Source organism: Diuraphis noxia, unplaced genomic scaffold, assembly GCF_037042655.1.
Source record: "Diuraphis noxia isolate RWA-SAM2 unplaced genomic scaffold, SU_Dnox_SAM2 contig0003, whole genome shotgun sequence".
NCBI classification, from domain to species: domain Eukaryota; kingdom Metazoa; phylum Arthropoda; class Insecta; order Hemiptera; family Aphididae; genus Diuraphis; species Diuraphis noxia.
The window spans coordinates 59,718,815-59,731,635 of NW_028301713.1; the positions used below are offsets into that span (position 1 = coordinate 59,718,815).

Below are 12,821 nucleotides of genomic sequence, written 5' to 3' on the forward strand. Positions count from 1 at the left end.
AAAATAAAGTTCGTTATACTTTAAAGTTATAATTCTTAAGTTCAAGGGAAATATTATATTGTCAACTCATGATAAATAACAATCAGACATTGGACATATAAAAGGGAACAGTGTAATGGAATAAAAGATGGTTTCACATGCACTTGCCTACCTATTAAACGCATTGATTATGAAATAAAGTTATCATATTAAAACTGTTACCATATTGTATAAAAATATTTTTACCAGTAAAAAGCGTTAATTTTTACAACGGTAAACAGATCTATGCAAATAAACAAAATCTAATAATATTAAAATATCTAAGAGAAATAATAATTTTCATGAATCTTCAAAATGTAGATCGATTGTATAAAATATGATATCACGTAGCGTAACTAATCATAAAATCTAAAAACGAACAAAGTTTTCCATTTACAAAATACATATTTAAACTTCAATCAGGTTCTTATCGCGGTGACGCAAAAAACAGCGTTTTGTTCGTACAAGTGCATGGTGGAGTAATCGTATCAAATATTCAAATACTATATAGTATATATTCGCATAGCGTAATTCGTGAATATTCTTAGGTCATTCCTCATGTACCTATAATACATTGTTAATACATATTTTACCGTCTAATTTCCTTTCACGAGAACATAATAATGATAACTGTTTGAAGATGTATACCGTATATTGGCAGGGAGGGACCATAGGAATTAATAAATCATGTAGCTATTAACAGCGAATATTCAAAAGTATACGAAATATGGCGAGAATATAACATCGCGCTAAAAAACAAAAATACAAAAATACCGATTATGAATAAAACATGACGTGAAAAACGAAAGAATGCGCAAATAAATACTTCAACTTAACCTTTTTGAAATAAAATAGTTGGTACCCACTGCAGTATGTGTCTATGTACTATAAATTCGAGTGTTAATATACAGATGTCCGTATTTCGGTGTGTGTGTTTATTACCAATTACATTTGTTTAACCTTGATAATAATTATGTATTGTGATTTATGTTATTATGTAAAATAAATGATAATAGAGTGTTTATTTCTTTTTTTTAATGACCATACATTTTTTTAAATTGTTAGCAGGTAACTTCTAGTTTTTCGCTTGTCTTTCAAAACCGAGTATGCCAATGTGAATGAATTTAAATCCACATATGTATCTGCACAAGTCTATTTAAATTACACAAAACAAATAAATACATACCTATAACACCTATGTAAATAAATTTAAACGAAAGTTAGAAGAAAAAAATATTCTAACGCGCGAGTTACGACAAAGATTAAAAAATCGTAAACCATATAAAAATAAAGCCATGCCGTAAAGTTTGGTATTTGTGACATTCAACCATATTAACCTTTTGCGTGTTATTCAATATTTTATACGGTAATCGAAATCGTATTTTTAACGCACCTTTCGTCAAATAATTGTGTAGACGTTGCAGTTCGATGGCTTTATATTTAGCCATATACTGAACTATGCATACTATAATTTATTTTTGCGCACCAAGGCCGTGTATTTTATGTTGGCGAAGTCTATTCGTCCGTGGGTATATTTGGTCGCAACCCTGATAGACGCGTGAGGTGATAAATATAGTATACATGCCGGATAAACTCCAAGCGATTTCCTCGGGCTATCTTCTTACGCATATACAAGCCCGCTAACACCCGTGTATTATATAATATAGATATATCTGGTCAATGAAAACAGCATTCGCTCCTCACTCCACTGCACAAAATGTCACATGCTTCTACATATATTGCAGTCCATGTACAAGCACGTGAGAAAAAACGTATAACGTATATCGAATCGATGTGTTGAATATAATACATTATTTCCTCCGGATTTCAGCCGCCAATCGATGTCATGCGGGTCCGACCGAATAACAGACGGCGCAATTTCGTAATCCTAATATTATATGTATGTACACACGGTGATATTCACCAAGCACACTCATCACCCGCGTTTTATCCGTTAATCGTGAATTTATTCGAATTTTACATTTTGATTTTATTTTATTGTAAGTGTAGAACTATTTTTTTTTTCAAATGGTCTAGTTGTAAATAAAAACCGTAATAACAAAACTTGTATACCATTATTACCCACTAGCCAATAGTAAGTTAATAGGTACCCAAATTAAAAAATAAGATTGGTGGAAACTCTGAAGGTATTTTATCATGATATAGTTACGATTATTAGACCATGAAACATATAATATTATAATATTGATTGTTGTCATGCTTATAGCAGTTATAATAACTATAAGTTATTTAGTTTTCAATAACCCCAAGTACTTCCATTGAGAGGTATTTTCTTGTACACAACACATTCACATTTTTTTCCTCATATCCCAACAAATTAAGCGATGCACTATACCAGAGTAGCCAACTTGCGGCTCTCGTCTTGTTGAAAAAAAAAACCCATTAATTACTAATTAACGATAAAATTATAAAATATATTTATAAACATTTTGGCTCTTGGTATCATTGTATTTATCTAGGTGGCTTGTGGACGTATTCATGATGGCCGCCCCTGCATTATACTCTTTTAACGATAGTACACGCCACGCGCTGACCAAAACTAATTTTCACACGTAAAATTCTGCCAAATTGGGAACCAATTTCGATAACAGTGTGACGCGAAGGGATGCGTAGAATTAGCATTACTATTAACTCACCGAACAAAGTATATTCACCAAGTGAAAAGTGCCAAATATTAAAATATATAATCTAATGAATCAAATAACGTGTATGATATTTACAACAGATATAATAACGTGGGACATAGTTGTACAATTCCATTAAATTTATATAGAAAAAAACCCTACAGTACCCTCCCTACATCCAATGGCCTATGTTGCCGCGGGTTAACTAAATAAAAAAATAATAATAATAGAAACATCTGCATTAGGTACTATGTACTTAATGAGTTGTAATCACAAAGTCCATCACAATAAATATATATTATTTAACAGGCTCGCATCTTATGTATATGTTTCACTGGTCAAACTGTCTATATAGAAATCGTTTTAAAAGTTTAAAACTCAATAAGGCTATGCCCCCCTCCTCGAAAAACAGACATGTTCGATGCGCTTGATTTGCCGGGCCTTTAAACTGATCAAAATTGTATTAATATAGAAGAGTAAGTTACAACGAAGTTTAATTTAGATATATGTGTTTGGCTGTTGGTCAGAAGAAAGTATAATACGGGTCAATGTGTCAGACCGGATGGCAAACAGTGGAACCATTATATCATGTGCTACACTGCTACATATTGTGTGTGCTGTATCAAAGTTAACCGCCACGCTTCGATAGCACCTCGTTTGGAATACGCTAGGTCGGAATACAAACAAGTCTCATAAAAGTATTCCGAGTATATTGACTATGGTTGTTGGTGGAAGTTGTGGCGAGGGTTGGTATATTCATGTGTGTAAAGGACGGACGCAATAATAATATCACGATGCACAGCGTTTTGGTTTATAAACTGTTCGATGATGCGCAATCAGACGAGAATACATTCAAAATAATATGTTTCACATTTTTCGTTTCACAAAATCATCGTCTGTGACCGACGATTCAGGTTTCACACAAAGCATTGCGTTCGAATGATCAAAATCTACAGTGTTTTTTGTTTAACTTATACTGTAAGTACCTATTTTATAAAAATCAAATAGTGTATAATATTAATAATACTTTATCTACTTGTATGTATATTAATTTACCTATTCGTAGCTTATAATATTTTACAGTATAGTATTATAAAGTTAATATAGAATATTTCACAAAAATGTTTGCAACTACGCAATATTAAACTACCAGCACACTACTAAATAATCAAAAACAAATCGAATACAATAATAAAATAGTTAAATGTGTGTTAATATCACTGCAGCGATGGAACATTATATTATATTATTCTCATCATATGCGACGTCCACAACATAAACCACGACGAGTCTTTCAACGAAAACCGCTACCAAGCAACTCATATACCAATGTAGATTTAAAAGTATTTAATGTGGTTTTGATAGAATACATTTTATTTTTAAAAAGGTATTTGAACAATTCCATAACCGCGTGAAATTCTGAAAAACGAAATTTCCAACATGGTAGGTTGCTAAGTCTAAAACACTGTGTTATCGGTAGTAGTCTTAATGGTTATTGAAATAAGTTTAAAATAAATATATATTTCACAAGGTGTTTCAAATAAGTATATACATAGATTACTTTTAAAAGTTCTAACTTTTTTGAAATGGGTACCTGTAGATTATTTATGTGGTACTGTGGCAGTGCAATAACGGTAATAGTACTTTCTCGGATAAATCACAAATTCTGCGTTCATCTAGATTATCACCCGATATTTTTGTAAAACATCATGAGTGATACTAACCTACAATTTATCAGTTAGTCTATATTACACCAAACGTCACGATACGTTCATGACGTATTTATTAATCTGATTTGGACAGTAACTTTTCCGCCCGGTGGGAGATTATAGGTCCACGCTGGATAAAAAGAGATAATTTTCCAACACTTCATCCACCTCTTGAAATTTATTTATTCAAACTTTTGGTGTAACCATGACAAAAAACATTTTTTACATAATTTTCTATCACTGAAATTTGAAATACAAAAATTTTCATAAAAAATATAGGTATCATTTTTTAAGTTTTCACTTATTTGAATAACAACATATATTTTTATTTTCGTATTCCGGAGCAGAACATTTTAGTATTTTTATGTGTGTATAAAAATATGAACATCTAATGAGTAAAGTTTATTAGTTATAACTTATAACTTATAACTAAAAAGTTTTAAAGCTTAAAATAGAGTTGCGCTGTGATAATAATTAGCCAACAAAATTTTGTCCACTTCTTCACCCATCAATGAATGAATGAATGTATACACTTAAATAAGTGACCTTTTATTTTTAGGTACCTGTATCACGTTAAACGGGAGAGGTCGCGTACTCCATGATAGTTCTTCGTGACTTTTGTGCTTGTGATTTAAAAATACATTTTAATAAAACACGCTGTAAGTATTGTTTTTCTAATTAATATAAAGATTACCATGTTATATTATGTGTTCCTACATACGTAATACAATAAAATATTATAATTATATTTTACGGATAAGTAAGTGATTTCAAGTTACCAACATAGTGCGCATTTTAATTATAATATCATTTGTAAATAGTCAACTCCGTCGTCATCGTGTAACCAGAGTGAATTCCACACTTCAATACTTTCCGTCAGTAAAGTATTGTAAAAATCAAATCATCCGAACACGCAAGTTGTGATATTTTGATGTGAATGGGTTATTTCAAAAGCATTTTTTTTTTTTTTTTAAAGCCTTAAATTTTAAACGTCCATATAATTGAACTCAGTCGTAATTGTGGTCAGCGATATTATGGAGTGTATTAAACATAATAAACAAATTACATAACAAGTTTATTGTGTTAATAAAATAATGATTAAACATAATTTTTTTTTTTAGCTACACGAGCAGGTTTCTTTCATTTTTCAGTATTAAAGTTTACGTGACATTGATGACGCTACAGTTTTTAAATGTAAAAAATCAAAAATTCACTGTTCATTTAAACATTTCTTTCAACTACGTAACGTTTATATTTCCTACCTAACTATAATAATAAAATTACATAAAGTTTATTTTAGACAAAAATGAATTGAATAAGATTGTTTCTATTTTAAAAAACTTTGTACATACATCATTGTGACAAAATATTGAAGTAATAACGTACACAGTACTTTAGTCCCTGAAATTTAAATTATGTTTTTGTGGAAGCTGGAAAATTGAACAATATTGTGCTTGGGAATTTGTCTTCTATCCCGCAGGTCCTATAAACATAATTGTTTTTACATATTTTCAACAAAAGTAGTTATGATTTAGTTGTAAAAATTAAAAATTAATGTTCCCAATGCATAATACAACAACTCTACATTGTGCGCCATAAGTTAGCTTTTTGAAAGTATTAAATTATGTAAAATAATACGATTCTAAATCATGTTATGCACGTTTGCAAAAATAAAAATAGGAAAGTGGGTATCGCTCAGTAGTACAGTAGTTATCGAGTGGGTCAATGTAATGGATGTATTAAATTTGATTTAATCAATGCAATCAACGATTTTGAGCAGAAACGGCCTGTGATTCTATACATCAAGCTTAAGTATTTTGTGATATTACTATTAAATTAACTTAAGCTTACTATTATTATAACGGTAGCTCGATTTTATTTTTGCCTAAAACATTGCATTAATTACGTTAATTATTATTTAATTACCATAATACCTAGTGTATATTTCTATCATGTTATATTATTGTTATCACCATAGCTTCGATTTATTACATACCGCTAATGAATGTGCATTCGAATGGATACAAATCCTGGACATTAATTTACAATATCTATACATATATTATAGGTATATGGCATACGAGTTTAATATAAAGGCACTACGTACTGTTCTTAATAGCCCTTGATCTATGCTTACCTAATTTCTGTCATGTCTATTTTCTTTTCTTTTGTGTTTATCTAAATATTTTTATACGAAACATTTATACGTATATTTGACCTTTTATGGACGATTTTATTTCTGAGTTCATTGTTATATTGTTTGATCGGTCCGTTTTGCAAGATAGTTAGTCATTTCGTAGATTCCATTACACACTTTTAGTGTGTAAAATATCATGCAGTACCAACACTGCGATCGCTGGGTATACCATCACGTTAAGTCATGGTATTGGTGGTTAGGTGACAGGCTTGAGCTTTTTGGTTTGCCACGACACACAGGACGCTAATCCAAAATTACTGAACTGGAAAATTGGCGGTGGCGTTTAAATTTCGTGTAAGATGTATGACAAAGTCACACGTAGTACAGACGACTCCAAGATGGCTGTACCCTCTCGAGAGTAATTCGTGACCATCATTCTCAATAAGTACTACACGACGAGAGCTATGGCGGATAATGGTACTACCAGAAAATATGCCGATGTAAAAAATCAAAACATTCTTACTGTCCAAAAGGGTGATGACGGTCGCACAAAATAATTAAATAATTAAAGAACATTTTAAAACCAATACATTGATCGATAAACTTATATCTGGGAATCCAATATGAATATTATTATATTATTATAATAATATTATAATATTATTATACTATCTATTTGGTGTGTAATAAATAATAATAATATTCGGTGTTAGTGAAGGAAGTCATGGCGTTTCCAAAAACCGGGAAACTCATTTGTTGTAGTTAGACATGGCAGGGTTCATGTACGAGGTTATGTGTATATTGTACATTGTGTAATGTATCATTTCGGTCGAGACCTTAATACTATGTGTCATTACTGTTAGTGCACGATAAACATCATTATTATTATTTATAGGTATAAGACGCCACCGATTTAGGTTCTCCGTGGTCGATGCTCGGGACTTAAAGAGCCGGGTAGGCGTTGGTCGGTGGTGGGTCAGAATTGCAAGAGTCGACGTGTTCCAGGTGTAGTTGATGTCGACGGAGTTGAAAATGATGCCAGGGAGTGCCAGAGAGGAGTTGGTTGGATTTGTCGGGGGTGGAGGGGTGAGCGTTCTACACGTCAGCAACCACGGCCGTGTTGACTGAATGAATAAATACATATCGTTGAGTTTAAGATTCCCGGACACGTACGCAACCTCCGCCAAACCAGGTCTCGTGCACATATAATATTATATACACTCACGAGATCACCATTATACGGTGCTGAGCACTTGTAACATTTTTGCGACTCTATAACGAAACGATGTTGTATTCAAAATATTATATATAATATGAAATGATATGATCGTCTCAGTGATCGTGAGACGAAAAACAATATATATAATATACCGTATGTTCACCAATTTAGGGAACACTGAATTTCTCGGCCAGATTATTATGTTGGAATAAATCGATTTTTTTTTACAAGCTAGTGGTATATAAATACATATTTCCAGATAAATTTAAAATTGTTAACTCTCTCGGTACGCGCATGCGCAATGCAACTTATTTTTTTATTTAATATCAACCGATATTTTTGATTCCGAATTCGGATAGAATGAATTTTTTCAAGTCATTTTGATCGATTAACCATGACTCTAAAACCAAAATTGACTGAATGAGAGCCATCCAAATTTTAATAAATAATACATTTTTACAATATTATAAAATGCATAAAACCATTTATAATTATTTATTATTGGTTACTTTTTGAATATTTTTACGCATACAGTTGTAATCAATTTTAATTAAATCATTTTATATCCATATTATGGTTATCTTATTTATAACACGTATATAAAAAAAAAACCATAAAAATTGCAAATGCGCGTACCAAGAGGGTTAAAAATTTTAAATTTATCTGAAAATGTGTATTTATGTACCACTAGCTTGTAAAAAAAAATTCGATTTGTTCCAACATAATCCGGCCGAGAAATTCAGTGTTCCCTAAATTGTTAAACACACGGTATATGTATGATTCTATGGATTATAAATTCGTATGAAAGATATAATAATTAATCAGTATGTGAATCTACCTATGTTATAAAAGTGTTTGAATTATTTGAAATATAAAATGGTTGTATCATTTTTACAAAAATTTGCAGTATATATATATAATATAATATAATATAATATAATATAATATAATATTCATAATTATTTAAGGATTTTAAAAAGAACTTTAGAATTTCCAATAATTTGCTGAATAATACTCAAACGCATTATGCTTTTAAGTAGTCCTAACCCTAAATACGTGTGAATATAAAAGAGATAATTAATGGAGTATGTTGATTATTGGTTAATACGTAGATAGCTGATTAGTGACTGTTAATGATCATTTATTTATATATTGGTTACTTAATAATACATATATGGTTAAAAATATGTACATTATTCGATGTAGAACATCATGGTTAGGTAAGATGCATGCAATGGCTTTGTGTCCCTAAAACACAATAAGGATAACAATTTATTAAACAACAATATTACATATATTATAATGATTTGAGTTTTTATTTTAGTGATTCGAGACAATTCTTACAAATTTTAAAATGTTAATAAGTAGGTAATTGATATTAATAATTTTACGTTTAATATCAATATGATTTTATTTACTTTAAGCCTTTTATTTTTAGTATTCAAATTAAAATAGCTACAAAGCTACTTAGTCAAAACAATCATCTGCAAAAAATAAACAGGAAAATAGGCACTTATATTAAAAATCAGAACTTGTGTAAATCAATTATTAATGAAAAAATGGTGATCAGCATCCTTGTTGATCGACCATTGCATACTTAAACAGAAATTAATCCTCCATCTCTGGGTATTATTACATTCGATAATGATATAAAAATCACTTTAAATTGTATTCTAAAAAAAGTTTCAGAGAATTTTCGGTACATTATATAATTGTATTTATGAAAAATCTATGTACAGTTAACACGCTATCTGCGCATCTCGGTTCGTTCTTTTCGTCATTTACATTGAATATAATGAATAGGTACCTACATTGTCTGTGGACTAATGACTTTTGAATGACATATATTATTATAATAATAATAAAAAATGGTAATTTTGACCAATTATATCGATATTGTAAGTATTTTTTAAATTTTTTTGGGCAGTCATTTACAGTATTGAAGAAAAATTAAGATCCATGTACTATTGGTGAATCATTCTGTAAATGAATTTCATCTCAATTTGGCTCTTCCTGTTCCAATACAGTGGATCTGTAAGGGGCGTTAAATTGATTATTTTTCTGTTAAAAAAAAACCAATAAAATTTATATTTTACTGTTTCGTTATTTTTTTTTTTAATTTCACTACGTAAAGTAATAAAATATTATTATCCAATGAAGCTTAAATTGTAGTTCTATACTCATAAAAGGCTTAAAGTCACAATTTTGTTAGTACAGCTATAAACGCATTTGTGGAAGCATTAAATGACACTAAAATACATTTTAATATTTAGTTACGACAAATATATAGTTGGAACTATTATTTGTAGTTTTCCTCCCGTTTCTCTGGTCAATTTAATAAAAACTACAACTTCTCATAAATAAACAAATAATATTTTGACTCTGATTGTATGTTATAGTTTATAAGTGTGTTTAATTATTGTTATTCTAGGTTAATAGAAGTAGGAATACGCATACAATAATTAGCATCCGACGTGATGACATTGAAACAATATCGATTATCATTCAATATCCATACATAGTAGGAATTAGATCTATATATTATCCGTTTTGGGACCATTGTATAATCACTGCTACTGTTATGAAATAATTGTGACGTATTATCGCAGATATTGATGTGAATAAACTTGCGGTTTTAAAATTCATTTATACGTATACTGACGCTATAAAACGAATCGGTCGTAATTTTTGTGAATAGTTTTTTGGCAGTCTGAACCGAAGGTCATAAAACCGGTGGAAAGAATCGAACGAGCCACCCGACGATGCAGACACACACACACACACACACACACACACACACACACACACACACACACACAACAATAATAGCGTATAACAAATAATAGCTAACTTGCAGAAAACAATCCCATCGTTTGGACACACATGAACAGCGTATTTTCAACGTTTTCCGCAGCATTCGGGTTTGATTTATACTGTAAAAAAAAGCGCAACACGGCAGTTTTACTCCCTCTTTTACAAATCCGCCATTCATTCCCACTCGATACTTTTCCACACTCGTTCTCTGCCGTTATTGCGATCCGACGACCGACATAAGACTGGTTTGATAGAGGATAAAACGAAAAGAAACTTTATATTATTTACACAACTGTGGAAAAAGAAAAGAAATAAGTACAAAGTGAGTGAACAGTGATCACCGATAATATAGGTATGTCGTATTTTATCGCTGCGGAAAACAATAAATATAAAATAATAATAAAATGACGCGTACTTGCAGACATCGATTTCACTATGCGCACTGATTTCAAGTCGTCACGCCGAAGCAATCGTCGAAAAAAACATTACCATTATAATGATCTTCCGCCCCAGACATTTCATTGATTTATAACGGTGTACATAGTATATATTATTCGAATCAGGAGTTCAATTACATGAATTCTAATATAACAATATTATTTTATAACCAAACGGACGAATTCGACCCGATGAAATTTCGCCCTTAATTAATAAATTAATTTTAAATTAAACACCGCTCGAAAATTGAACTCGAATTCACATGCTGCACAAGGCATACATCCATACGTAGATTAAGTGAAGTTAACGTCTGAGACATCCGATTTGTAGGTACATTCAATTCTGCAACTAAAACGTTTCCAAGAGGCATTGTGTAACGAAGTTCCTTTAGGCTTTTATTCGTAATACATTTTAAGCTTTGAATTGTCACATATGTATGTCATCCAAATAACCATTCTAACATAATATATCAACTTATCTAAATATTATTGTTACCCATAAACTTAACTAATGAGATTGGAAATTCTGTTGTATTATATTGTATCGCATACACAATAAGGAAGGCTTTACAATAACAATCAGCTTACACTCAACGTGATTTAGATTTATAGTTCAATTATATTGACATAATATTCTTGTACTCATCGATTGAAATTGAAAGATAAAGTAAAAGTTTTACTATTTTAACTTATCTATGTATTCTGTATTATAAGTGTTACATACATTTAAAGCATAGCTGGTACCGTGACTTATCCGTCGACTAACCGATACTACCCTCGTCAAGTAGTACTATATTATTGAATAGTTTCTTCAGTCAAGCCAACCAATCCATAAAGAAATCTTAACTGTTAAAAATATCAATAAAATTAAAATAATTAAAGAATGTATAAGAATATCGAGTGGTTAATATAGTAACAAATTATGAGCACAGCTGGTATTATAAACGTCGGTAATTTATTGGTTCAATCCGACTAGTAACTATATTATAGTCTATAATAGTACTCTACAGAAACCAACTCGCAATAAATCCAAGTAATTTTTGTGTACTGTATATTACTTTACTAATTAATTAACTGATAAAATATGTTTGATAATGTCAATAATTACATTAGGGTTCACTTAAATAAATATATTACAAAATGATTGTAATATTATGATAAATAATATATAATAAGAAATAGATGATATTTTATAGCTGGTTATTCAACTTGTAGATTATAAAATAATGCACTGAACAAGTCCAAGTTATTTAATTCTTGATTTAGTAATTGTCTAGTGGTTTTAAATAAATTAAATATATTGATTAATTAAAAAATTAAATTAAGTAAAATACATTATTTAACGTTAGAGAATATTGATTAGAAGTGTCAAAAAAAAATATGTTTGCATATATTATAATTTAAGGTACAGTGCCCTGTAGAGTGTGTAATATGCAATATTAATCTAAATTACAATACCTAAATGTTACTTAAATATTATATTGGACATATAAATTATTGCTTTGTTCCGGCAATAATTATTTTAGGTAAGTTATATTTAAACTTGTTATTTTAAACAAACAATAGAATAATATTAATAAATTATTATGCTCATAATAAAGAAATTTTTTTATTTATTGAGTTTATTTACATAACATTAATTATTATTTTATAAAAGTGTTAAAACACAGAAATGGACGACAGCATATATAAGGCTCTATAAGTTATTTTTCTACCAATTTAACATACAAAATGTATTTGATTAATTAATTAATTTAGATAACTGAACTATAAAAACAAAAGTATTACGATGATAAATAATGTATGAATTTAACCCATAAACGGTATTAAGATATTTGAAAA

General features: G+C 29.9%; 1 long non-coding RNA gene across 1 annotated transcript in view; it reads right to left on the reverse strand.

Annotated features, from left to right (window-relative positions):
- LOC149057608 (uncharacterized) overlaps positions 1-11,826 on the reverse strand; it is a 29,848-nt gene extending 18,022 nt beyond the window's left edge. The window contains exon 1 of the long non-coding RNA XR_016190729.1: positions 11,704-11,826. This is a non-coding gene — a long non-coding RNA (uncharacterized LOC149057608). The remainder of the gene's footprint in view (positions 1-11,703) is intronic.
- Between the last annotated feature and the right edge of the window lie 995 nt (positions 11,827-12,821).